This window comes from Hyla sarda, unplaced genomic scaffold (assembly GCF_029499605.1).
Source record: "Hyla sarda isolate aHylSar1 unplaced genomic scaffold, aHylSar1.hap1 scaffold_1567, whole genome shotgun sequence".
Lineage (NCBI taxonomy): Eukaryota > Metazoa > Chordata > Amphibia > Anura > Hylidae > Hyla > Hyla sarda.
The window spans coordinates 57,038-82,205 of record NW_026608203.1 but is presented as its reverse complement, the minus strand read 5'-3'; the positions used below and the strand labels follow the sequence as shown (position 1 = coordinate 82,205).

At 46.0% G+C, this 25,168-nt stretch overlaps 11 non-coding genes across 11 annotated transcripts; all 11 read left to right on the top strand.

The window, feature by feature from the left end:
• Positions 1 to 607: 607 nt before the first annotated feature.
• On the top strand, positions 608 to 798 carry LOC130310224 (U2 spliceosomal RNA). Its single transcript, XR_008858759.1, has one exon. It is a non-coding gene; the product is annotated as a U2 spliceosomal RNA (small nuclear RNA).
• A 2,089-nt stretch (positions 799 to 2,887) lies between these two features.
• On the top strand, positions 2,888 to 3,078 carry LOC130310252 (U2 spliceosomal RNA). The gene has a single exon (XR_008858785.1). It is a non-coding gene; the product is annotated as a U2 spliceosomal RNA (small nuclear RNA).
• Positions 3,079 to 5,165: 2,087 nt separating this feature from the next.
• LOC130310251 (U2 spliceosomal RNA) lies at positions 5,166 to 5,356 on the top strand. The gene has a single exon (XR_008858784.1). It is a non-coding gene; the product is annotated as a U2 spliceosomal RNA (small nuclear RNA).
• A 2,072-nt stretch (positions 5,357 to 7,428) lies between these two features.
• LOC130310250 (U2 spliceosomal RNA) lies at positions 7,429 to 7,619 on the top strand. Its single transcript, XR_008858783.1, has one exon. It is a non-coding gene; the product is annotated as a U2 spliceosomal RNA (small nuclear RNA).
• A 2,096-nt stretch (positions 7,620 to 9,715) lies between these two features.
• LOC130310249 (U2 spliceosomal RNA) lies at positions 9,716 to 9,906 on the top strand. The gene has a single exon (XR_008858782.1). It is a non-coding gene; the product is annotated as a U2 spliceosomal RNA (small nuclear RNA).
• A 2,088-nt stretch (positions 9,907 to 11,994) lies between these two features.
• Positions 11,995 to 12,185, top strand: LOC130310258 (U2 spliceosomal RNA). The gene has a single exon (XR_008858789.1). It is a non-coding gene; the product is annotated as a U2 spliceosomal RNA (small nuclear RNA).
• A 2,087-nt stretch (positions 12,186 to 14,272) lies between these two features.
• On the top strand, positions 14,273 to 14,463 carry LOC130310248 (U2 spliceosomal RNA). Its single transcript, XR_008858781.1, has one exon. It is a non-coding gene; the product is annotated as a U2 spliceosomal RNA (small nuclear RNA).
• A 2,109-nt stretch (positions 14,464 to 16,572) lies between these two features.
• Positions 16,573 to 16,763, top strand: LOC130310257 (U2 spliceosomal RNA). The gene has a single exon (XR_008858788.1). It is a non-coding gene; the product is annotated as a U2 spliceosomal RNA (small nuclear RNA).
• A 2,082-nt stretch (positions 16,764 to 18,845) lies between these two features.
• On the top strand, positions 18,846 to 19,036 carry LOC130310246 (U2 spliceosomal RNA). Its single transcript, XR_008858779.1, has one exon. It is a non-coding gene; the product is annotated as a U2 spliceosomal RNA (small nuclear RNA).
• A 2,096-nt stretch (positions 19,037 to 21,132) lies between these two features.
• Positions 21,133 to 21,323, top strand: LOC130310253 (U2 spliceosomal RNA). Its single transcript, XR_008858786.1, has one exon. It is a non-coding gene; the product is annotated as a U2 spliceosomal RNA (small nuclear RNA).
• Positions 21,324 to 23,428: 2,105 nt separating this feature from the next.
• Positions 23,429 to 23,619, top strand: LOC130310245 (U2 spliceosomal RNA). The gene has a single exon (XR_008858778.1). It is a non-coding gene; the product is annotated as a U2 spliceosomal RNA (small nuclear RNA).
• The last annotated feature ends 1,549 nt before the right edge of the window (positions 23,620 to 25,168 follow it).

The window sequence follows — 25,168 nt, the reverse complement described above, 5'->3', positions numbered from 1 at the left end:
TTCCACAGGCCTTGCAGAGTGTAAACAACAACAACCCAGCTTTGTTGTGTATGTAACCATAGGGATTTGTGATGTCACCTAGAACCTTCACAGCAGCGACAGCTTTATGAGGAGCATCAGCACTGCTCTGCCTGAGCAGAACCATCACCGCCATAGGTTGTCAAATAACCCGGGTTTAACCCACACAGGTAAGTCCAATGGGGTGCAGGCATGTCCTCTATGCTTACAGCTTCCCGTGGGTGTTGGTTTGATACCGTTTGGGGACAGCCAAGGAGGCATCTGCAGGCAACAAAGGTAGGTGTGTGCTTGTGTGTGTGTTTCCTATGCAGATCCTAAGCCCAGTGTCACATGCAAGTAGGAGGAGTAAGAAGGGTTCCTGGCAAATCCGGGTTATGGATTGCATTTAAAAAGGCCCCGTGGGAGTGCAATGGGCCCCTGTCTTGCTGCTTAGCAATAATGGTATGGGTTTAGGTTCTGCTGTGTGTACTGGTGGTTGACTGCCCCCCAGCCCAGAGTGTGCATGGAAAATTGTCTGGCAGCCTCCCTGACAGCAAGCAGTGATAGTGCCCATGAAGGGCACCTTGTTGGGCCCGCCCCTTTCACGGTTATCGCTTCTCGGCCTTTTGGCTAAGATCAAGTGTAGTATCTGTTCTTATCAGTTTAATATCTGATACGTCCCCTATCTGGGGACCATATATTAAATGGATTTTTGAGAACGGGGGCCGATTTCGAAGCTTGCTTCCGTCGCCCTATGCATTGACCCGATATGGCAGTATCTTCGGGTACAGTGCACCACCTCCTTACAGGGTTAAAAAGAAAGATTCCTACTTTCATTGCTACCTGCTTGCTGGCTAGCCAGTTAGCCAGCCCTGTGGGCCTTGCTGCTGCTGCAGCCAAAAAACAAAAGGTGGTGCTGCTGCTGCTTCTGCTGCTTCTGCTTCTGCTTGTGTCTGGCCGCTGTTGGAGCGTCCAGGCACAGGACTTCTGCTGCTGCTGACTAAATGGCCTCCTTAATTGGATCATTTGAGTAGCCAGCACACCTGTGCAGGTAGGGCATGACATGATAGGCAGCTGCCTTGATAGCGGGTGGGTGCTGAATGTTCCTAATTGACAAAATAAGATTAATGCTTATGAAGAAATATAAAATCTCATCCCTTCCCCAATATCGCGCCACACCCCTACCCCTTAATTCCCTGGTTGAACTTGATGGACATATGTCTTTTTTCGACCGTACTAACTATGTAACTATGTAACATAACATGGGGGGGGGGGGGGTCTCCTGGCTGTTCACACAGGTGTGTCATTGCTGTACATTGACCATGCATTGCTTCTGTGGTATTGCAAAGGCAAAGACAAATGCTTCCAGCCATCCATTGCACTAATGGATTGGTCATCAGCTGGCTGTCTATGTCCCGCATCAATATAGACCAAAGTACAGAGGGTTAGGCTATGCTATTGTGCACCTACCTGATGCATCAGAAGGTGCGAGGCCCTTGCTAAATTCTGTGCACAGACTTTGAGATCTATACTTTAGACTGTATCTAAACCTGCTCCAACATGGACTGACATTCTGGCCTACTTTCAGCCGATGCGACTTGTCTGTCGCTGAACAGTCGCTTTTTATGTATTCAGCACCTATGTATAATGTTGTAAAAATGCTCTAGAAGCTAAAGTCGCAGAAATGTCACACATATTTGGCCTGCAACTTTCTGTGCGACAAATTCAGACAGGAAAAATCAGTATAAATCCTTAGAAAATTATCCCCCAGTGTCTCCATCTGCTGGCGGTATTGAATAAGCATTGCTGCACTGATGGGGTATGCATTAGACGAAAAAAAAGAAGAAAAAGAAGAATAATACGCCCAGAAAAGAGGCGAAAAGGAGAAAAACGTAAAAAAACGTGAAAAAAAAGTAAGAGGAAGAGAAGGGAAAAAAAGGTGGAAATGGGTTTAAACGTGATTTCGGCGGAGAAATATATATATATATATATATATATATATATATATATATATATACGCGCACACACACACATATATATAAACGTATTCTCCGTTGAGATATTGCAGCCGCTGCTGTGTCCAGGCCCAGGAGCCTTAGCACTGTGCTGTGATGTCACTCAATACCACTGACATCACTAGGTGTAAACAACATCTCTCCTTTGCTGTGTATGTGACTATGGAGCTGTTTGGTGATGTCGTCTATTATGGCCTTCATAGAAGCAACAGGAGATTGTTGCATCCATCTAGAACCCTCAGAACTACAGTGCTATGATGTCACTCACTTCCACAGGCCTTGCAGAGTGTAAACAACAACAACCCAGCTTTGTTGTGTATGTAACCATAGGGATTTGTGATGTCACCTAGAACCTTCACAGCAGCGACAGCTTTATGAGGAGCATCAGCACTGCTCTGCCTGAGCAGAACCATCACCGCCATAGGTTGTCAAATAACCCGGGTTTAACCCACACAGGTAAGTCCAATGGGGTGCAGGCATGTCCTCTATGCTTACAGCTTCCCGTGGGTGTTGGTTTGATACCGTTTGGGGACAGCCAAGGAGGCATCTGCAGGCAACAAAGGTAGGTGTGTGCTTGTGTGTGTGTTTCCTATGCAGATCCTAAGCCCAGTGTCACATGCAAGTAGGAGGAGTAAGAAGGGTTCCTGGCAAATCCGGGTTATGGATTGCATTTAAAAAGGCCCCGTGGGAGTGCAATGGGCCCCTGTCTTGCTGCTTAGCAATAATGGTATGGGTTTAGGTTCTGCTGTGTGTACTGGTGGTTGACTGCCCCCCAGCCCAGAGTGTGCATGGAAAATTGTCTGGCAGCCTCCCTGACAGCAAGCAGTGATAGTGCCCATGAAGGGCACCTTGTTGGGCCCGCCCCTTTCACGGTTATCGCTTCTCGGCCTTTTGGCTAAGATCAAGTGTAGTATCTGTTCTTATCAGTTTAATATCTGATACGTCCCCTATCTGGGGACCATATATTAAATGGATTTTTGAGAACGGGGGCCGATTTCGAAGCTTGCTTCCGTCGCCCTATGCATTGACCCGATATGGCAGTATCTTCGGGTACAGTGCACCACCCCCTTACAGGGTTAAAAAGAAAGATTCCTACTTTCATTGCTACCTGCTTGCTGGCTAGCCAGCTAGCCAGCCCTGTGGGCCTTGCTGCTGCTGCAGCCAAAAAACAAAAGGTGGTGCTGCTGCTGCTGCTTCTGCTGCTTCTGCTTCTGCTTGTGTCTGGCCGCTGTTGGAGCGTCCAGGCACAGGACTTCTGCTGCTGCTGACTAAATGGCCTCCTTAATTGGATCATTTGAGTAGCCAGCACACCTGTGCAGGTAGGGCATGACATGATAGGCAGCTGCCTTGATAGCGGGTGGGTGCTGAATGTTCCTAATTGACAAAATAAGATTAATGCTTATGAAGAAATATAAAATCTCATCCCTTCCCCAATATCGCGCCACACCCCTACCCCTTAATTCCCTGGTTGAACTTGATGGACATATGTCTTTTTTCGACCGTACTAACTATGTAACTATGTAACATAACATGGGGGGGGGGGGGTCTCCTGGCTGTTCACACAGGTGTGTCATTGCTGTACATTGACCATGCATTGCTTCTGTGGTATTGCAAAGGCAAAGACAAATGCTTCCAGCCATCCATTGCACTAATGGATTGGTCATCAGCTGGCTGTCTATGTCCCGCATCAATATAGACCAAAGTACAGAGGGTTAGGCTATGCTATTGTGCACCTACCTGATGCATCAGAAGGTGCGAGGCCCTTGCTAAATTCTGTGCACAGACTTTGAGATCTATACTTTAGACTGTATCTAAACCTGCTCCAACATGGACTGACATTCTGGCCTACTTTCAGCCGATGCGACTTGTCTGTCGCTGAACAGTCGCTTTTTATGTATTCAGCACCTATGTATAATGTTGTAAAAATGCTCTAGAAGCTAAAGTCGCAGAAATGTCACACATATTTGGCCTGCAACTTTCTGTGCGACAAATTCAGACAGGAAAAATCAGTATAAATCCTTAGAAAATTATCCCCCAGTGTCTCCATCTGCTGGCGGTATTGAATAAGCATTGCTGCACTGATGGGGTATGCATTAGACGAAAAAAAAGAAGAAAAAGAAGAATAATACGCCCAGAAAAGAGGCGAAAAGGAGAAAAACGTAAAAAAACGTGAAAAAAAAGTAAGAGGAAGAGAAGGGAAAAAAAGTTGGAAATGGGTTTAAAAGTGATTTCGGCGGAGAAATATATATATATATATATATATATATATATATATATATACGCGCACACACACACATATATATAAACGTATTCTCCGTTGAGATATTGCAGCCGCTGCTGTGTCCAGGCCCAGGAGCCTTAGCACTGTGCTGTGATGTCACTCAATACCACTGACATCACTAGGTGTAAACAACATCTCTCCTTTGCTGTGTATGTGACTATGGAGCTGTTTGGTGATGTCGTCTATTATGGCCTTCATAGAAGCAACAGGAGATTGTTGCATCCATCTAGAACCCTCAGAACTACAGTGCTATGATGTCACTCACTTCCACAGGCCTTGCAGAGTGTAAACAACAACAACCCAGCTTTGTTGTGTATGTAACCATAGGGATTTGTGATGTCACCTAGAACCTTCACAGCAGCGACAGCTTTATGAGGAGCATCAGCACTGCTCTGCCTGAGCAGAACCATCACCGCCATAGGTTGTCAAATAACCCGGGTTTAACCCACACAGGTAAGTCCAATGGGGTGCAGGCATGTCCTCTATGCTTACAGCTTCCCGTGGGTGTTGGTTTGATACCGTTTGGGGACAGCCAAGGAGGCATCTGCAGGCAACAAAGGTAGGTGTGTGCTTGTGTGTGTGTTTCCTATGCAGATCCTAAGCCCAGTGTCACATGCAAGTAGGAGGAGTAAGAAGGGTTCCTGGCAAATCCGGGTTATGGATTGCATTTAAAAAGGCCCCGTGGGAGTGCAATGGGCCCCTGTCTTGCTGCTTAGCAATAATGGTATGGGTTTAGGTTCTGCTGTGTGTACTGGTGGTTGACTGCCCCCCAGCCCAGAGTGTGCATGGAAAATTGTCTGGCAGCCTCCCTGACAGCAAGCAGTGATAGTGCCCATGAAGGGCACCTTGTTGGGCCCGCCCCTTTCACGGTTATCGCTTCTCGGCCTTTTGGCTAAGATCAAGTGTAGTATCTGTTCTTATCAGTTTAATATCTGATACGTCCCCTATCTGGGGACCATATATTAAATGGATTTTTGAGAACGGGGGCCGATTTCGAAGCTTGCTTCCGTCGCCCTATGCATTGACCCGATATGGCAGTATCTTCGGGTACAGTGCACCACCCCCTTACAGGGTTAAAAAGAAAGATTCCTACTTTCATTGCTACCTGCTTGCTGGCTAGCCAGCTAGCCAGCCCTGTGGGCCTTGCTGCTGCTGCAGCCAAAAAACAAAAGGTGGTGCTGCTGCTGCTTCTGCTGCTTCTGCTTGTGTCTGGCCGCTGTTGGAGCGTCCAGGCACAGGACTTCTGCTGCTGCTGACTAAATGGCCTCCTTAATTGGATCATTTGAGTAGCCAGCACACCTGTGCAGGTAGGGCATGACATGATAGGCAGCTGCCTTGATAGCGGGTGGGTGCTGAATGTTCCTAATTGACAAAATAAGATTAATGCTTATGAAGAAATATAAAATCTCATCCCTTCCCCAATATCGCGCCACACCCCTACCCCTTAATTCCCTGGTTGAACTTGATGGACATATGTCTTTTTTCGACCGTACTAACTATGTAACTATGTAACATAACATGGGGGGGGGGGGGTCTCCTGGCTGTTCACACAGGTGTGTCATTGCTGTACATTGACCATGCATTGCTTCTGTGGTATTGCAAAGGCAAAGACAAATGCTTCCAGCCATCCATTGCACTAATGGATTGGTCATCAGCTGGCTGTCTATGTCCCGCATCAATATAGACCAAAGTACAGAGGGTTAGGCTATGCTATTGTGCACCTACCTGATGCATCAGAAGGTGCGAGGCCCTTGCTAAATTCTGTGCACAGACTTTGAGATCTATACTTTAGACTGTATCTAAACCTGCTCCAACATGGACTGACATTCTGGCCTACTTTCAGCCGATGCGACTTGTCTGTCGCTGAACAGTCGCTTTTTATGTATTCAGCACCTATGTATAATGTTGTAAAAATGCTCTAGAAGCTAAAGTCGCAGAAATGTCACACATATTTGGCCTGCAACTTTCTGTGCGACAAATTCAGACAGGAAAAATCAGTATAAATCCTTAGAAAATTATCCCCCAGTGTCTCCATCTGCTGGCGGTATTGAATAAGCATTGCTGCACTGATGAGGTATGCAATAGACGAAAAAAAAGAAGAAAAAGAAGAATAATACGCCCAGAAAAGAGGCGAAAAGGAGAAAAACGTAAAAAAACGTGAAAAAAAAGTAAGAGGAAGAGAAGGGAAAAAAAGGTGGAAATGGGTTTAAAAGTGATTTCGGCGGAGAAATATATATATATATATATATATATATATATATACGCGCACACACACACATATATATAAACGTATTCTCCGTTGAGATATTGCAGCCGCTGCTGTGTCCAGGCCCAGGAGCCTTAGCACTGTGCTGTGATGTCACTCAATACCACTGACATCACTAGGTGTAAACAACATCTCTCCTTTGCTGTGTATGTGACTATGGAGCTGTTTGGTGATGTCGTCTATTATGGCCTTCATAGAAGCAACAGGAGATTGTTGCATCCATCTAGAACCCTCAGAACTACAGTGCTATGATGTCACTCACTTCCACAGGCCTTGCAGAGTGTAAACAACAACAACCCAGCTTTGTTGTGTATGTAACCATAGGGATTTGTGATGTCACCTAGAACCTTCACAGCAGCGACAGCTTTATGAGGAGCATCAGCACTGCTCTGCCTGAGCAGAACCATCACCGCCATAGGTTGTCAAATAACCCGGGTTTAACCCACACAGGTAAGTCCAATGGGGTGCAGGCATGTCCTCTATGCTTACAGCTTCCCGTGGGTGTTGGTTTGATACCGTTTGGGGACAGCCAAGGAGGCATCTGCAGGCAACAAAGGTAGGTGTGTGCTTGTGTGTGTGTTTCCTATGCAGATCCTAAGCCCAGTGTCACATGCAAGTAGGAGGAGTAAGAAGGGTTCCTGGCAAATCCGGGTTATGGATTGCATTTAAAAAGGCCCCGTGGGAGTGCAATGGGCCCCTGTCTTGCTGCTTAGCAATAATGGTATGGGTTTAGGTTCTGCTGTGTGTACTGGTGGTTGACTGCCCCCCAGCCCAGAGTGTGCATGGAAAATTGTCTGGCAGCCTCCCTGACAGCAAGCAGTGATAGTGCCCATGAAGGGCACCTTGTTGGGCCCGCCCCTTTCACGGTTATCGCTTCTCGGCCTTTTGGCTAAGATCAAGTGTAGTATCTGTTCTTATCAGTTTAATATCTGATACGTCCCCTATCTGGGGACCATATATTAAATGGATTTTTGAGAACGGGGGCCGATTTCGAAGCTTGCTTCCGTCGCCCTATGCATTGACCCGATATGGCAGTATCTTCGGGTACAGTGCACCACCCCCTTACAGGGTTAAAAAGAAAGATTCCTACTTTCATTGCTACCTGCTTGCTGGCTAGCCAGCTAGCCAGCCCTGTGGGCCTTGCTGCTGCAGCCAAAAAACAAAAGGTGGTGCTGCTGCTGCTGCTTCTGCTGCTTCTGCTTCTGCTTGTGTCTGGCCGCTGTTGGAGCGTCCAGGCACAGGACTTCTGCTGCTGCTGACTAAATGGCCTCCTTAATTGGATCATTTGAGTAGCCAGCACACCTGTGCAGGTAGGGCATGACATGATAGGCAGCTGCCTTGATAGCGGGTGGGTGCTGAATGTTCCTAATTGACAAAATAAGATTAATGCTTATGAAGAAATATAAAATCTCATCCCTTCCCCAATATCGCGCCACACCCCTACCCCTTAATTCCCTGGTTGAACTTGATGGACATATGTCTTTTTTCGACCGTACTAACTATGTAACTATGTAACATAACATGGGGGGGGGGGGGTCTCCTGGCTGTTCACACAGGTGTGTCATTGCTGTACATTGACCATGCATTGCTTCTGTGGTATTGCAAAGGCAAAGACAAATGCTTCCAGCCATCCATTGCACTAATGGATTGGTCATCAGCTGGCTGTCTATGTCCCGCATCAATATAGACCAAAGTACAGAGGGTTAGGCTATGCTATTGTGCACCTACCTGATGCATCAGAAGGTGCGAGGCCCTTGCTAAATTCTGTGCACAGACTTTGAGATCTATACTTTAGACTGTATCTAAACCTTCTCCAACATGGACTGACATTCTGGCCTACTTTCAGCTGATGCGACTTGTCTGTCGCTGAACAGTCGCTTTTTATGTATTCAGCACCTATGTATAATGTTGTAAAAATGCTCTAGAAGCTAAAGTCGCAGAAATGTCACACATATTTGGCCTGCAACTTTCTGTGCGACAAATTCAGACAGGAAAAATCAGTATAAATCCTTAGAAAATTATCCCCCAGTGTCTCCATCTGCTGGCGGTATTGAATAAGCATTGCTGCACTGATGGGGTATGCATTAGACGAAAAAAAAGAAGAAAAAGAAGAATAATACGCCCAGAAAAGAGGCGAAAAGGAGAAAAACGTAAAAAAACGTGAAAAAAAAGTAAGAGGAAGAGAAGGGAAAAAAAGGTGGAAATGGGTTTAAAAGTGATTTCGGCGGAGAAATATATATATATATATATATATATATATATATATATATATATATATATATACGCGCACACACACACATATATATAAACGTATTCTCCGTTGAGATATTGCAGCCGCTGCTGTGTCCAGGCCCAGGAGCCTTAGCACTGTGCTGTGATGTCACTCAATACCACTGACATCACTAGGTGTAAACAACATCTCTCCTTTGCTGTGTATGTGACTATGGAGCTGTTTGGTGATGTCGTCTATTATGGCCTTCATAGAAGCAACAGGAGATTGTTGCATCCATCTAGAACCCTCAGAACTACAGTGCTATGATGTCACTCACTTCCACAGGCCTTGCAGAGTGTAAACAACAACAACCCAGCTTTGTTGTGTATGTAACCATAGGGATTTGTGATGTCACCTAGAACCTTCACAGCAGCGACAGCTTTATGAGGAGCATCAGCACTGCTCTGCCTGAGCAGAACCATCACCGCCATAGGTTGTCAAATAACCCGGGTTTAACCCACACAGGTAAGTCCAATGGGGTGCAGGCATGTCCTCTATGCTTACAGCTTCCCGTGGGTGTTGGTTTGATACCGTTTGGGGACAGCCAAGGAGGCATCTGCAGGCAACAAAGGTAGGTGTGTGCTTGTGTGTGTGTTTCCTATGCAGATCCTAAGCCCAGTGTCACATGCAAGTAGGAGGAGTAAGAAGGGTTCCTGGCAAATCCGGGTTATGGATTGCATTTAAAAAGGCCCCGTGGGAGTGCAATGGGCCCCTGTCTTGCTGCTTAGCAATAATGGTATGGGTTTAGGTTCTGCTGTGTGTACTGGTGGTTGACTGCCCCCCAGCCCAGAGTGTGCATGGAAAATTGTCTGGCAGCCTCCCTGACAGCAAGCAGTGATAGTGCCCATGAAGGGCACCTTGTTGGGCCCGCCCCTTTCACGGTTATCGCTTCTCGGCCTTTTGGCTAAGATCAAGTGTAGTATCTGTTCTTATCAGTTTAATATCTGATACGTCCCCTATCTGGGGACCATATATTAAATGGATTTTTGAGAACGGGGGCCGATTTCGAAGCTTGCTTCCGTCGCCCTATGCATTGACCCGATATGGCAGTATCTTCGGGTACAGTGCACCACCCCCTTACAGGGTTAAAAAGAAAGATTCCTACTTTCATTGCTACCTGCTTGCTGGCTAGCCAGCTAGCCAGCCCTGTGGGCCTTGCTGCTGCTGCAGCCAAAAAACAAAAGGTGGTGCTGCTGCTGCTTCTGCTGCTTCTGCTTCTGCTTGTGTCTGGCCGCTGTTGGAGCGTCCAGGCACAGGACTTCTGCTGCTGCTGACTAAATGGCCTCCTTAATTGGATCATTTGAGTAGCCAGCACACCTGTGCAGGTAGGGCATGACATGATAGGCAGCTGCCTTGATAGCGGGTGGGTGCTGAATGTTCCTAATTGACAAAATAAGATTAATGCTTATGAAGAAATATAAAATCTCATCCCTTCCCCAATATCGCGCCACACCCCTACCCCTTAATTCCCTGGTTGAACTTGATGGACATATGTCTTTTTTCGACCGTACTAACTATGTAACTATGTAACATAACATGGGGGGGGGGGTCTCCTGGCTGTTCACACAGGTGTGTCATTGCTGTACATTGACCATGCATTGCTTCTGTGGTATTGCAAAGGCAAAGACAAATGCTTCCAGCCATCCATTGCACTAATGGATTGGTCATCAGCTGGCTGTCTATGTCCCGCATCAATATAGACCAAAGTACAGAGGGTTAGGCTATGCTATTGTGCACCTACCTGATGCATCAGAAGGTGCGAGGCCCTTGCTAAATTCTGTGCACAGACTTTGAGATCTATACTTTAGACTGTATCTAAACCTGCTCCAACATGGACTGACATTCTGGCCTACTTTCAGCCGATGCGACTTGTCTGTCGCTGAACAGTCGCTTTTTATGTATTCAGCACCTATGTATAATGTTGTAAAAATGCTCTAGAAGCTAAAGTCGCAGAAATGTCACACATATTTGGCCTGCAACTTTCTGTGCGACAAATTCAGACAGGAAAAATCAGTATAAATCCTTAGAAAATTATCCCCCAGTGTCTCCATCTGCTGGCGGTATTGAATAAGCATTGCTGCACTGATGGGGTATGCATTAGACGAAAAAAAAGAAGAAAAAGAAGAATAATACGCCCAGAAAAGAGGCGAAAAGGAGAAAAACGTAAAAAAACGTGAAAAAAAAGTAAGAGGAAGAGAAGGGAAAAAAAGGTGGAAATGGGTTTAAAAGTGATTTCGGCGGAGAAATATATATATATATATATATATATATATATATATATATATATATACGCGCACACACACACATATATATAAACGTATTCTCCGTTGAGATATTGCAGCCGCTGCTGTGTCCAGGCCCAGGAGCCTTAGCACTGTGCTGTGATGTCACTCAATACCACTGACATCACTAGGTGTAAACAACATCTCTCCTTTGCTGTGTATGTGACTATGGAGCTGTTTGGTGATGTCGTCTATTATGGCCTTCATAGAAGCAACAGGAGATTGTTGCATCCATCTAGAACCCTCAGAACTACAGTGCTATGATGTCACTCACTTCCACAGGCCTTGCAGAGTGTAAACAACAACAACCCAGCTTTGTTGTGTATGTAACCATAGGGATTTGTGATGTCACCTAGAACCTTCACAGCAGCGACAGCTTTATGAGGAGCATCAGCACTGCTCTGCCTGAGCAGAACCATCACCGCCATAGGTTGTCAAATAACCCGGGTTTAACCCACACAGGTAAGTCCAATGGGGTGCAGGCATGTCCTCTATGCTTACAGCTTCCCGTGGGTGTTGGTTTGATACCGTTTGGGGACAGCCAAGGAGGCATCTGCAGGCAACAAAGGTAGGTGTGTGCTTGTGTGTGTGTTTCCTATGCAGATCCTAAGCCCAGTGTCACATGCAAGTAGGAGGAGTAAGAAGGGTTCCTGGCAAATCCGGGTTATGGATTGCATTTAAAAAGGCCCCGTGGGAGTGCAATGGGCCCCTGTCTTGCTGCTTAGCAATAATGGTATGGGTTTAGGTTCTGCTGTGTGTACTGGTGGTTGACTGCCCCCCAGCCCAGAGTGTGCATGGAAAATTGTCTGGCAGCCTCCCTGACAGCAAGCAGTGATAGTGCCCATGAAGGGCACCTTGTTGGGCCCGCCCCTTTCACGGTTATCGCTTCTCGGCCTTTTGGCTAAGATCAAGTGTAGTATCTGTTCTTATCAGTTTAATATCTGATACGTCCCCTATCTGGGGACCATATATTAAATGGATTTTTGAGAACGGGGGCCGATTTCGAAGCTTGCTTCCGTCGCCCTATGCATTGACCCGATATGGCAGTATCTTCGGGTACAGTGCACCACCTCCTTACAGGGTTAAAAAGAAAGATTCCTACTTTCATTGCTACCTGCTTGCTGGCTAGCCAGCTAGCCAGCCCTGTGGGCCTTGCTGCTGCTGCAGCCAAAAAACAAAAGGTGGTGCTGCTGCTGCTTCTGCTGCTTCTGCTTCTGCTTGTGTCTGGCCGCTGTTGGAGCGTCCAGGCACAGGACTTCTGCTGCTGCTGACTAAATGGCCTCCTTAATTGGATCATTTGAGTAGCCAGCACACCTGTGCAGGTAGGGCATGACATGATAGGCAGCTGCCTTGATAGCGGGTGGGTGCTGAATGTTCCTAATTGACAAAATAAGATTAATGCTTATGAAGAAATATAAAATCTCATCCCTTCCCCAATATCGCGCCACACCCCTACCCCTTAATTCCCTGGTTGAACTTGATGGACATATGTCTTTTTTCGACCGTACTAACTATGTAACTATGTAACATAACATGGGGGGGGGGGGTCTCCTGGCTGTTCACACAGGTGTGTCATTGCTGTACATTGACCATGCATTGCTTCTGTGGTATTGCAAAGGCAAAGACAAATGCTTCCAGCCATCCATTGCACTAATGGATTGGTCATCAGCTGGCTGTCTATGTCCCGCATCAATATAGACCAAAGTACAGAGGGTTAGGCTATGCTATTGTGCACCTACCTGATGCATCAGAAGGTGCGAGGCCCTTGCTAAATTCTGTGCACAGACTTTGAGATCTATACTTTAGACTGTATCTAAACCTGCTCCAACATGGACTGACATTCTGGCCTACTTTCAGCCGATGCGACTTGTCTGTCGCTGAACAGTCGCTTTTTATGTATTCAGCACCTATGTATAATGTTGTAAAAATGCTCTAGAAGCTAAAGTCGCAGAAATGTCACACATATTTGGCCTGCAACTTTCTGTGCGACAAATTCAGACAGGAAAAATCAGTATAAATCCTTAGAAAATTATCCCCCAGTGTCTCCATCTGCTGGCGGTATTGAATAAGCATTGCTGCACTGATGGGGTATGCATTAGACGAAAAAAAAGAAGAAAAAGAAGAATAATACGCCCAGAAAAGAGGCGAAAAGGAGAAAAACGTAAAAAAACGTGAAAAAAAAGTAAGAGGAAGAGAAGGGAAAAAAAGGTGGAAATGGGTTTAAACGTGATTTCGGCGGAGAAATATATATATATATATATATATATATATATATATATATATATACGCGCACACACACACATATATATAAACGTATTCTCCGTTGAGATATTGCAGCCGCTGCTGTGTCCAGGCCCAGGAGCCTTAGCACTGTGCTGTGATGTCACTCAATACCACTGACATCACTAGGTGTAAACAACATCTCTCCTTTGCTGTGTATGTGACTATGAAGCTGTTTGGTGATGTCGTCTATTATGGCCTTCATAGAAGCAACAGGAGATTGTTGCATCCATCTAGAACCCTCAGAACTACAGTGCTATGATGTCACTCACTTCCACAGGCCTTGCAGAGTGTAAACAACAACAACCCAGCTTTGTTGTGTATGTAACCATAGGGATTTGTGATGTCACCTAGAACCTTCACAGCAGCGACAGCTTTATGAGGAGCATCAGCACTGCTCTGCCTGAGCAGAACCATCACCGCCATAGGTTGTCAAATAACCCGGGTTTAACCCACACAGGTAAGTCCAATGGGGTGCAGGCATGTCCTCTATGCTTACAGCTTCCCGTGGGTGTTGGTTTGATACCGTTTGGGGACAGCCAAGGAGGCATCTGCAGGCAACAAAGGTAGGTGTGTGCTTGTGTGTGTGTTTCCTATGCAGATCCTAAGCCCAGTGTCACATGCAAGTAGGAGGAGTAAGAAGGGTTCCTGGCAAATCCGGGTTATGGATTGCATTTAAAAAGGCCCCGTGGGAGTGCAATGGGCCCCTGTCTTGCTGCTTAGCAATAATGGTATGGGTTTAGGTTCTGCTGTGTGTACTGGTGGTTGACTGCCCCCCAGCCCAGAGTGTGCATGGAAAATTGTCTGGCAGCCTCCCTGACAGCAAGCAGTGATAGTGCCCATGAAGGGCACCTTGTTGGGCCCGCCCCTTTCACGGTTATCGCTTCTCGGCCTTTTGGCTAAGATCAAGTGTAGTATCTGTTCTTATCAGTTTAATATCTGATACGTCCCCTATCTGGGGACCATATATTAAATGGATTTTTGAGAACGGGGGCCGATTTCGAAGCTTGCTTCCGTCGCCCTATGCATTGACCCGATATGGCAGTATCTTCGGGTACAGTGCACCACCCCCTTACAGGGTTAAAAAGAAAGATTCCTACTTTCATTGCTACCTGCTTGCTGGCTAGCCAGCTAGCCAGCCCTGTGGGCCTTGCTGCTGCTGCAGCCAAAAAACAAAAGGTGGTGCTGCTGCTGCTGCTTCTGCTGCTTCTGCTTCTGCTTCTGCTTGTGTCTGGCCGCTGTTGGAGCGTCCAGGCACAGGACTTCTGCTGCTGCTGACTAAATGGCCTCCTTAATTGGATCATTTGAGTAGCCAGCACACCTGTGCAGGTAGGGCATGACATGATAGGCAGCTGCCTTGATAGCGGGTGGGTGCTGAATGTTCCTAATTGACAAAATAAGATTAATGCTTATGAAGAAATATAAAATCTCATCCCTTCCCCAATATCGCGCCACACCCCTACCCCTTAATTCCCTGGTTGAACTTGATGGACATATGTCTTTTTTCGACCGTACTAACTATGTAACTATGTAACATAACATGGGGGGGGGGGGGGGTCTCCTGGCTGTTCACACAGGTGTGTCATTGCTGTACATTGACCATGCATTGCTTCTGTGGTATTGCAAAGGCAAAGACAAATGCTTCCAGCCATCCATTGCACTAATGGATTGGTCATCAGCTGGCTGTCTATGTCCCGCATCAATATAGACCAAAGTACAGAGGGTTAGGCTATGCTATTGTGCACCTACCTGATGCATCAGAAGGTGCGAGGCCCTTGCTAAATTCTGTGCACAGACTTTGAGATCTATACTTTAGACTGTATCTAAACCTGCTCCAACATGGACTGACATTCTGGCCTACTTTCAGCCGATGCGACTTGTCTGTCGCTGAACAGTCGCTTTTTATGTATTCAGCACCTATGTATAATGTTGTAAAAATGCTCTAGAAGCTAAAGTCGCAGAAATGTCACACATATTTGGCCTGCAACTTTCTGTGCGACAAATTCAGACAGGAAAAATCAGTATAAATCCTTAGAAAATTATCCCCCAGTGTCTCCATCTGCTGGCGGTATTGAATAAGCATTGCTGCACTGATGGGGTATGCATTAGACGAAAAAAAAGAAGAAAAAGAAGAATAATACGCCCAGAAAAGAGGCGAAAAGGAGAAAAACGTAAAAAAACGTGAAAAAAAAGTAAGAGGAAGAGAAGGGAAAAAAAGGTGGAAATGGGTTTAAAAGTGATTTCGGCGGAGAAATATATATATATATATATATATATATATATATATATATATATATATATATATACGCGCACACACACACATATATATAAACGTATTCTCCGTTGAGATATTGCAGCCGCTGCTGTGTCCAGGCCCAGGAGCCTTAGCACTGTGCTGTGATGTCACTCAATACCACTGACATCACTAGGTGTAAACAACATCTCTCCTTTGCTGTGTATGTGACTATGGAGCTGTTTGGTGATGTCGTCTATTATGGCCTTCATAGAAGCAACAGGAGATTGTTGCATCCATCTAGAACCCTCAGAACTACAGTGCTATGATGTCACTCACTTCCACAGGCCTTGCAGAGTGTAAACAACAACAACCCAGCTTTGTTGTGTATGTAACCATAGGGATTTGTGATGTCACCTAGAACCTTCACAGCAGCGACAGCTTTATGAGGAGCATCAGCACTGCTCTGCCTGAGCAGAACCATCACCGCCATAGGTTGTCAAATAACCCGGGTTTAACCCACACAGGTAAGTCCAATGGGGTGCAGGCATGTCCTCTATGCTTACAGCTTCCCGTGGGTGTTGGTTTGATACCGTTTGGGGACAGCCAAGGAGGCATCTGCAGGCAACAAAGGTAGGTGTGTGCTTGTGTGTGTGTTTCCTATGCAGATCCTAAGCCCAGTGTCACATGCAAGTAGGAGGAGTAAGAAGGGTTCCTGGCAAATCCGGGTTATGGATTGCATTTAAAAAGGCCCCGTGGGAGTGCAATGGGCCCCTGTCTTGCTGCTTAGCAATAATGGTATGGGTTTAGGTTCTGCTGTGTGTACTGGTGGTTGACTGCCCCCCAGCCCAGAGTGTGCATGGAAAATTGTCTGGCAGCCTCCCTGACAGCAAGCAGTGATAGTGCCCATGAAGGGCACCTTGTTGGGCCCGCCCCTTTCACGGTTATCGCTTCTCGGCCTTTTGGCTAAGATCAAGTGTAGTATCTGTTCTTATCAGTTTAATATCTGATACGTCCCCTATCTGGGGACCATATATTAAATGGATTTTTGAGAACGGGGGCCGATTTCGAAGCTTGCTTCCGTCGCCCTATGCATTGACCCGATATGGCAGTATCTTCGGGTACAGTGCACCACCTCCTTACAGGGTTAAAAAGAAAGATTCCTACTTTCATTGCTACCTGCTTGCTGGCTAGCCAGCTAGCCAGCCCTGTGGGCCTTGCTGCTGCTGCAGCCAAAAAACAAAAGGTGGTGCTGCTGCTGCTTCTGCTGCTTCTGCTTCTGCTTGTGTCTGGCCGCTGTTGGAGCGTCCAGGCACAGGACTTCTGCTGCTGCTGACTAAATGGCCTCCTTAATTGGATCATTTGAGTAGCCAGCACACCTGTGCAGGTAGGGCATGACATGATAGGCAGCTGCCTTGATAGCGGGTGGGTGCTGAATGTTCCTAATTGACAAAATAAGATTAATGCTTATGAAGAAATATAAAATCTCATCCCTTCCCCAATATCGCGCCACACCCCTACCCCTTAATTCCCTGGTTGAACTTGATGGACATATGTCTTTTTTCGACCGTACTAACTATGTAACTATGTAACATAACATGGGGGGGGGGGGGTCTCCTGGCTGTTCACACAGGTGTGTCATTGCTGTACATTGACCATGCATTGCTTCTGTGGTATTGCAAAGGCAAAGACAAATGCTTCCAGCCATCCATTGCACTAATGGATTGGTCATCAGCTGGCTGTCTATGTCCCGCATCAATATAGACCAAAGTACAGAGGGTTAGGCTATGCTATTGTGCACCTACCTGATGCATCAGAAGGTGCGAGGCCCTTGCTAAATTCTGTGCACAGACTTTGAGATCTATACTTTAGACTGTATCTAAACCTGCTCCAACATGGACTGACATTCTGGCCTACTTTCAGCCGATGCGACTTGTCTGTCGCTGAACAGTCGCTTTTTATGTATTCAGCACCTATGTATAATGTTGTAAAAATGCTCTAGAAGCTAAAGTCGCAGAAATGTCACACATATTTGGCCTGCAACTTTCTGTGCGACAAATTCAGACAGGAAAAATCAGTATAAATCCTTAGAAAATTATCCCCCAGTGTCTCCATCTGCTGGCGGTATTGAATAAGCATTGCTGCACTGATGGGGTATGCATTAGACGAAAAAAAAGAAGAAAAAGAAGAATAATACGCCCAGAAAAGAGGCGAAAAGGAGAAAAACGTAAAAAAACGTGAAAAAAAAGTAAGAGGAAGAGAAGGGAAAAAAAGGTGGAAATGGGTTTAAACGTGATTTCGGCGGAGAAATATATATATATATATATATATATATATATATATATACGCGCACACACACACATATATATAAACGTATTCTCCGTTGAGATATTGCAGCCGCTGCTGTGTCCAGGCCCAGGAGCCTTAGCACTGTGCTGTGATGTCACTCAATACCACTGACATCACTAGGTGTAAACAACATCTCTCCTTTGCTGTGTATGTGACTATGGAGCTGTTTGGTGATGTCGTCTATTATGGCCTTCATAGAAGCAACAGGAGATTGTTGCATCCATCTAGAACCCTCAGAACTACAGTGCTATGATGTCACTCACTTCCACAGGCCTTGCAGAGTGTAAACAACAACAACCCAGCTTTGTTGTGTATGTAACCATAGGGATTTGTGATGTCACCTAGAACCTTCACAGCAGCGACAGCTTTATGAGGAGCATCAGCACTGCTCTGCCTGAGCAGAACCATCACCGCCATAGGTTGTCAAATAACCCGGGTTTAACCCACACAGGTAAGTCCAATGGGGTGCAGGCATGTCCTCTATGCTTACAGCTTCCCGTGGGTGTTGGTTTGATACCGTTTGGGGACAGCCAAGGAGGCATCTGCAGGCAACAAAGGTAGGTGTGTGCTTGTGTGTGTGTTTCCTATGCAGATCCTAAGCCCAGTGTCACATGCAAGTAGGAGGAGTAAGAAGGGTTCCTGGCAAATCCGGGTTATGGATTGCATTTAAAAAGGCCCCGTGGGAGTGCAATGGGCCCCTGTCTTGCTGCTTAGCAATAATGGTATGGGTTTAGGTTCTGCTGTGTGTACTGGTGGTTGACTGCCCCCCAGCCCAGAGTGTGCATGGAAAATTGTCTGGCAGCCTCCCTGACAGCAAGCAGTGATAGTGCCCATGAAGGGCACCTTGTTGGGCCCGCCCCTTTCACGGTTATCGCTTCTCGGCCTTTTGGCTAAGATCAAGTGTAGTATCTGTTCTTATCAGTTTAATATCTGATACGTCCCCTATCTGGGGACCATATATTAAATGGATTTTTGAGAACGGGGGCCGATTTCGAAGCTTGCTTCCGTCGCCCTATGCATTGACCCGATATGGCAGTATCTTCGGGTACAGTGCACCACCCCCTTACAGGGTTAAAAAGAAAGATTCCTACTTTCATTGCTACCTGCTTGCTGGCTAGCCAGCTAGCCAGCCCTGTGGGCCTTGCTGCTGCTGCAGCCAAAAAACAAAAGGTGGTGCTGCTGCTGCTGCTTCTGCTGCTTCTGCTTCTGCTTGTGTCTGGCCGCTGTTGGAGCGTCCAGGCACAGGACTTCTGCTGCTGCTGACTAAATGGCCTCCTTAATTGGATCATTTGAGTAGCCAGCACACCTGTGCAGGTAGGGCATGACATGATAGGCAGCTGCCTTGATAGCGGGTGGGTGCTGAATGTTCCTAATTGACAAAATAAGATTAATGCTTATGAAGAAATATAAAATCTCATCCCTTCCCCAATATCGCGCCACACCCCTACCCCTTAATTCCCTGGTTGAACTTGATGGACATATGTCTTTTTTCGACCGTACTAACTATGTAACTATGTAACATAACATGGGGGGGGGGGGGTCTCCTGGCTGTTCACACAGGTGTGTCATTGCTGTACATTGACCATGCATTGCTTCTGTGGTATTGCAAAGGCAAAGACAAATGCTTCCAGCCATCCATTGCACTAATGGATTGGTCATCAGCTGGCTGTCTATGTCCCGCATCAATATAGACCAAAGTACAGAGGGTTAGGCTATGCTATTGTGCACCTACCTGATGCATCAGAAGGTGCGAGGCCCTTGCTAAATTCTGTGCACAGACTTTGAGATCTATACTTTAGACTGTATCTAAACCTGCTCCAACATGGACTGACATTCTGGCCTACTTTCAGCCGATGCGACTTGTCTGTCGCTGAACAGTCGCTTTTTATGTATTCAGCACCTATGTATAATGTTGTAAAAATGCTCTAGAAGCTAAAGTCGCAGAAATGTCACACATATTTGGCCTGCAACTTTCTGTGCGACAAATTCAGACAGGAAAAATCAGTATAAATCCTTAGAAAATTATCCCCCAGTGTCTCCATCTGCTGGCGGTATTGAATAAGCATTGCTGCACTGATGGGGTATGCATTAGACGAAAAAAAAAGAAGAAAAAGAAGAATAATACGCCCAGAAAAGAGGCGAAAAGGAGAAAAACGTAAAAAAACGTGAAAAAAAAGTAAGAGGAAGAGAAGGGAAAAAAAGGTGGAAATGGGTTTAAACGTGATTTCGGCGGAGAAATATATATATATATATATATATATATATATATATATATATATATATACGCGCACACACACACATATATATAAACGTATTCTCCGTTGAGATATTGCAGCCGCTGCTGTGTCCAGGCCCAGGAGCCTTAGCACTGTGCTGTGATGTCACTCAATACCACTGACATCACTAGGTGTAAACAACATCTCTCCTTTGCTGTGTATGTGACTATGGAGCTGTTTGGTGATGTCGTCTATTATGGCCTTCATAGAAGCAACAGGAGATTGTTGCATCCATCTAGAACCCTCAGAACTACAGTGCTATGATGTCACTCACTTCCACAGGCCTTGCAGAGTGTAAACAACAACAACCCAGCTTTGTTGTGTATGTAACCATAGGGATTTGTGATGTCACCTAGAACCTTCACAGCAGCGACAGCTTTATGAGGAGCATCAGCACTGCTCTGCCTGAGCAGAACCATCACCGCCATAGGTTGTCAAATAACCCGGGTTTAACCCACACAGGTAAGTCCAATGGGGTGCAGGCATGTCCTCTATGCTTACAGCTTCCCGTGGGTGTTGGTTTGATACCGTTTGGGGACAGCCAAGGAGGCATCTGCAGGCAACAAAGGTAGGTGTGTGCTTGTGTGTGTGTTTCCTATGCAGATCCTAAGCCCAGTGTCACATGCAAGTAGGAGGAGTAAGAAGGGTTCCTGGCAAATCCGGGTTATGGATTGCATTTAAAAAGGCCCCGTGGGAGTGCAATGGGCCCCTGTCTTGCTGCTTAGCAATAATGGTATGGGTTTAGGTTCTGCTGTGTGTACTGGTGGTTGACTGCCCCCCAGCCCAGAGTGTGCATAGAAAATTGTCTGGCAGCCTCCCTGACAGCAAGCAGTGATAGTGCCCATGAAGGGCACCTTGTTGGGCCCGCCCCTTTCACGGTTATCGCTTCTCGGCCTTTTGGCTAAGATCAAGTGTAGTATCTGTTCTTATCAGTTTAATATCTGATACGTCCCCTATCTGGGAACCATATATTAAATGGATTTTTGAGAACGGGGGCCGATTTCGAAGCTTGCTTCCGTCGCCCTATGCATTGACCCGATATGGCAGTATCTTCGGGTACAGTGCACCACCCCCTTACAGGGTTAAAAAGAAAGATTCCTACTTTCATTGCTACCTGCTTGCTGGCTAGCCAGCTAGCCAGCCCTGTGGGCCTTGCTGCTGCTGCAGCAGCCAAAAAACAAAAGGTGGTGCTGCTGCTGCTGCTGCTGCTGCTTCTGCTGCTTCTGCTTCTGCTTGTGTCTGGCCGCTGTTGGAGCGTCCAGGCACAGGACTTCTGCTGCTGCTGACTAAATGGCCTCCTTAATTGGATCATTTGAGTAGCCAGCACACCTGTGCAGGTAGGGCATGACATGATAGGCAGCTGCCTTGATAGCGGGTGGGTGCTGAATGTTCCTAATTGACAAAATAAGATTAATGCTTATGAAGAAATATAAAATCTCATCCCTTCCCCAATATCGCGCCACACCCCTACCCCTTAATTCCCTGGTTGAACTTGATGGACATATGTCTTTTTTCGACCGTACTAACTATGTAACTATGTAACATAACATGGGGGGGGGGGGGTCTCCTGGCTGTTCACACAGGTGTGTCATTGCTGTACATTGACCATGCATTGCTTCTGTGGTATTGCAAAGGCAAAGACAAATGCTTCCAGCCATCCATTGCACTAATGGATTGGTCATCAGCTGGCTGTCTATGTCCCGCATCAATATAGACCAAAGTACAGAGGGTTAGGCTATGCTATTGTGCACCTACCTGATGCATCAGAAGGTGCGAGGCCCTTGCTAAATTCTGTGCACAGACTTTGAGATCTATACTTTAGACTGTATCTAAACCTGCTCCAACATGGACTGACATTCTGGCCTACTTTCAGCCGATGCGACTTGTCTGTCGCTGAACAGTCGCTTTTTATGTATTCAGCACCTATGTATAATGTTGTAAAAATGCTCTAGAAGCTAAAGTCGCAGAAATGTCACACATATTTGGCCTGCAACTTTCTGTGCGACAAATTCAGACAGGAAAAATCAGTATAAATCCTTAGAAAATTATCCCCCAGTGTCTCCATCTGCTGGCGGTATTGAATAAGCATTGCTGCACTGATGGGGTATGCATTAGACGAAAAAAAAGAAGAAAAAGAAGAATAATACGCCCAGAAAAGAGGCGAAAAGGAGAAAAACGTAAAAAAACGTGAAAAAAAAGTAAGAGGAAGAGAAGGGAAAAAAAGGTGGAAATGGGTTTAAAAGTGATTTCGGCGGAGAAATATATATATATATATATATATATATATATATATATATATATATACGCGCACACACACACATATATATAAACGTATTCTCCGTTGAGATATTGCAGCCGCTGCTGTGTCCAGGCCCAGGAGCCTTAGCACTGTGCTGTGATGTCACTCAATACCACTGACATCACTAGGTGTAAACAACATCTCTCCTTTGCTGTGTATGTGACTATGGAGCTGTTTGGTGATGTCGTCTATTATGGCCTTCATAGAAGCAACAGGAGATTGTTGCATCCATCTAGAACCCTCAGAACTACAGTGCTATGATGTCACTCACTTCCACAGGCCTTGCAGAGTGTAAACAACAACAACCCAGCTTTGTTGTGTATGTAACCATAGGGATTTGTGATGTCACCTAGAACCTTCACAGCAGCGTCAGCTTTATGAGGAGCATCAGCACTGCTCTGCCTGAGCAGAACCATCACCGCCATAGGTTGTCAAATAACCCGGGTTTAACCCACACAGGTAAGTCCAATGGGGTGCAGGCATGTCCTCTATGCTTACAGCTTCCCGTGGGTGTTGGTTTGATACCGTTTGGGGACAGCCAAGGAGGCATCTGCAGGCAACAAAGGTAGGTGTGTGCTTGTGTGTGTGTTTCCTATGCAGATCCTAAGCCCAGTGTCACATGCAAGTAGGAGGAGTAAGAAGGGTTCCTGGCAAATCCGGGTTATGGATTGCATTTAAAAAGGCCCCGTGGGAGTGCAATGGGCCCCTGTCTTGCTGCTTAGCAATAATGGTATGGGTTTAGGTTCTGCTGTGTGTACTGGTGGTTGACTGCCCCCCAGCCCAGAGTGTGCATGGAAAATTGTCTGGCAGCCTCCCTGACAGCAAGCAGTGATAGTGCCCATGAAGGGCACCTTGTTGGGCCCGCCCCTTTCACGGTTATCGCTTCTCGGCCTTTTGGCTAAGATCAAGTGTAGTATCTGTTCTTATCAGTTTAATATCTGATACGTCCCCTATCTGGGGACCATATATTAAATGGATTTTTGAGAACGGGGGCCGATTTCGAAGCTTGCTTCCGTCGCCCTATGCATTGACCCGATATGGCAGTATCTTCGGGTACAGTGCACCACCCCCTTACAGGGTTAAAAAGAAAGATTCCTACTTTCATTGCTACCTGCTTGCTGGCTAGCCAGCTAGCCAGCCCTGTGGGCCTTGCTGCTGCTGCAGCCAAAAAACAAAAGGTGGTGCTGCTGCTGCTTCTGCTGCTTCTGCTTCTGCTTGTGTCTGGCCGCTGTTGGAGCGTCCAGGCACAGGACTTCTGCTGCTGCTGACTAAATGGCCTCCTTAATTGGATCATTTGAGTAGCCAGCACACCTGTGCAGGTAGGGCATGACATGATAGGCAGCTGCCTTGATAGCGGGTGGGTGCTGAATGTTCCTAATTGACAAAATAAGATTAATGCTTATGAAGAAATATAAAATCTCATCCCTTCCCCAATATCGCGCCACACCCCTACCCCTTAATTCCCTGGTTGAACTTGATGGACATATGTCTTTTTTCGACCGTACTAACTATGTAACTATGTAACATAACATGGGGGGGGGGGGGTCTCCTGGCTGTTCACACAGGTGTGTCATTGCTGTACATTGACCATGCATTGCTTCTGTGGTATTGCAAAGGCAAAGACAAATGCTTCCAGCCATCCATTGCACTAATGGATTGGTCATCAGCTGGCTGTCTATGTCCCGCATCAATATAGACCAAAGTACAGAGGGTTAGGCTATGCTATTGTGCACCTACCTGATGCATCAGAAGGTGCGAGGCCCTTGCTAAATTCTGTGCACAGACTTTGAGATCTATACTTTAGACTGTATCTAAACCTGCTCCAACATGGACTGACATTCTGGCCTACTTTCAGCCGATGCGACTTGTCTGTCGCTGAACAGTCGCTTTTTATGTATTCAGCACCTATGTATAATGTTGTAAAAATGCTCTAGAAGCTAAAGTCGCAGAAATGTCACACATATTTGGCCTGCAACTTTCTGTGCGACAAATTCAGACAGGAAAAATCAGTATAAATCCTTAGAAAATTATCCCCCAGTGTCTCCATCTGCTGGCGGTATTGAATAAGCATTGCTGCACTGATGGGGTATGCATTAGACGAAAAAAAAGAAGAAAAAGAAGAATAATACGCCCAGAAAAGAGGCGAAAAGGAGAAAAACGTAAAAAAACGTGAAAAAAAAGTAAGAGGAAGAGAAGGGAAAAAAAGGTGGAAATGGGTTTAAAAGTGATTTCGGCGGAGAAATATATATATATATATATATATATATATATATATATATATACGCGCACACACACACATATATATAAACGTATTCTCCGTTGAGATATTGCAGCCGCTGCTGTGTCCAGGCCCAGGAGCCTTAGCACTGTGCTGTGATGTCACTCAATACCACTGACATCACTAGGTGTAAACAACATCTCTCCTTTGCTGTGTATGTGACTATGGAGCTGTTTGGTGATGTCGTCTATTATGGCCTTCATAGAAGCAACAGGAGATTGTTGCATCCATCTAGAACCCTCAGAACTACAGTGCTATGATGTCACTCACTTCCACAGGCCTTGCAGAGTGTAAACAACAACAACCCAGCTTTGTTGTGTATGTAACCATAGGGATTTGT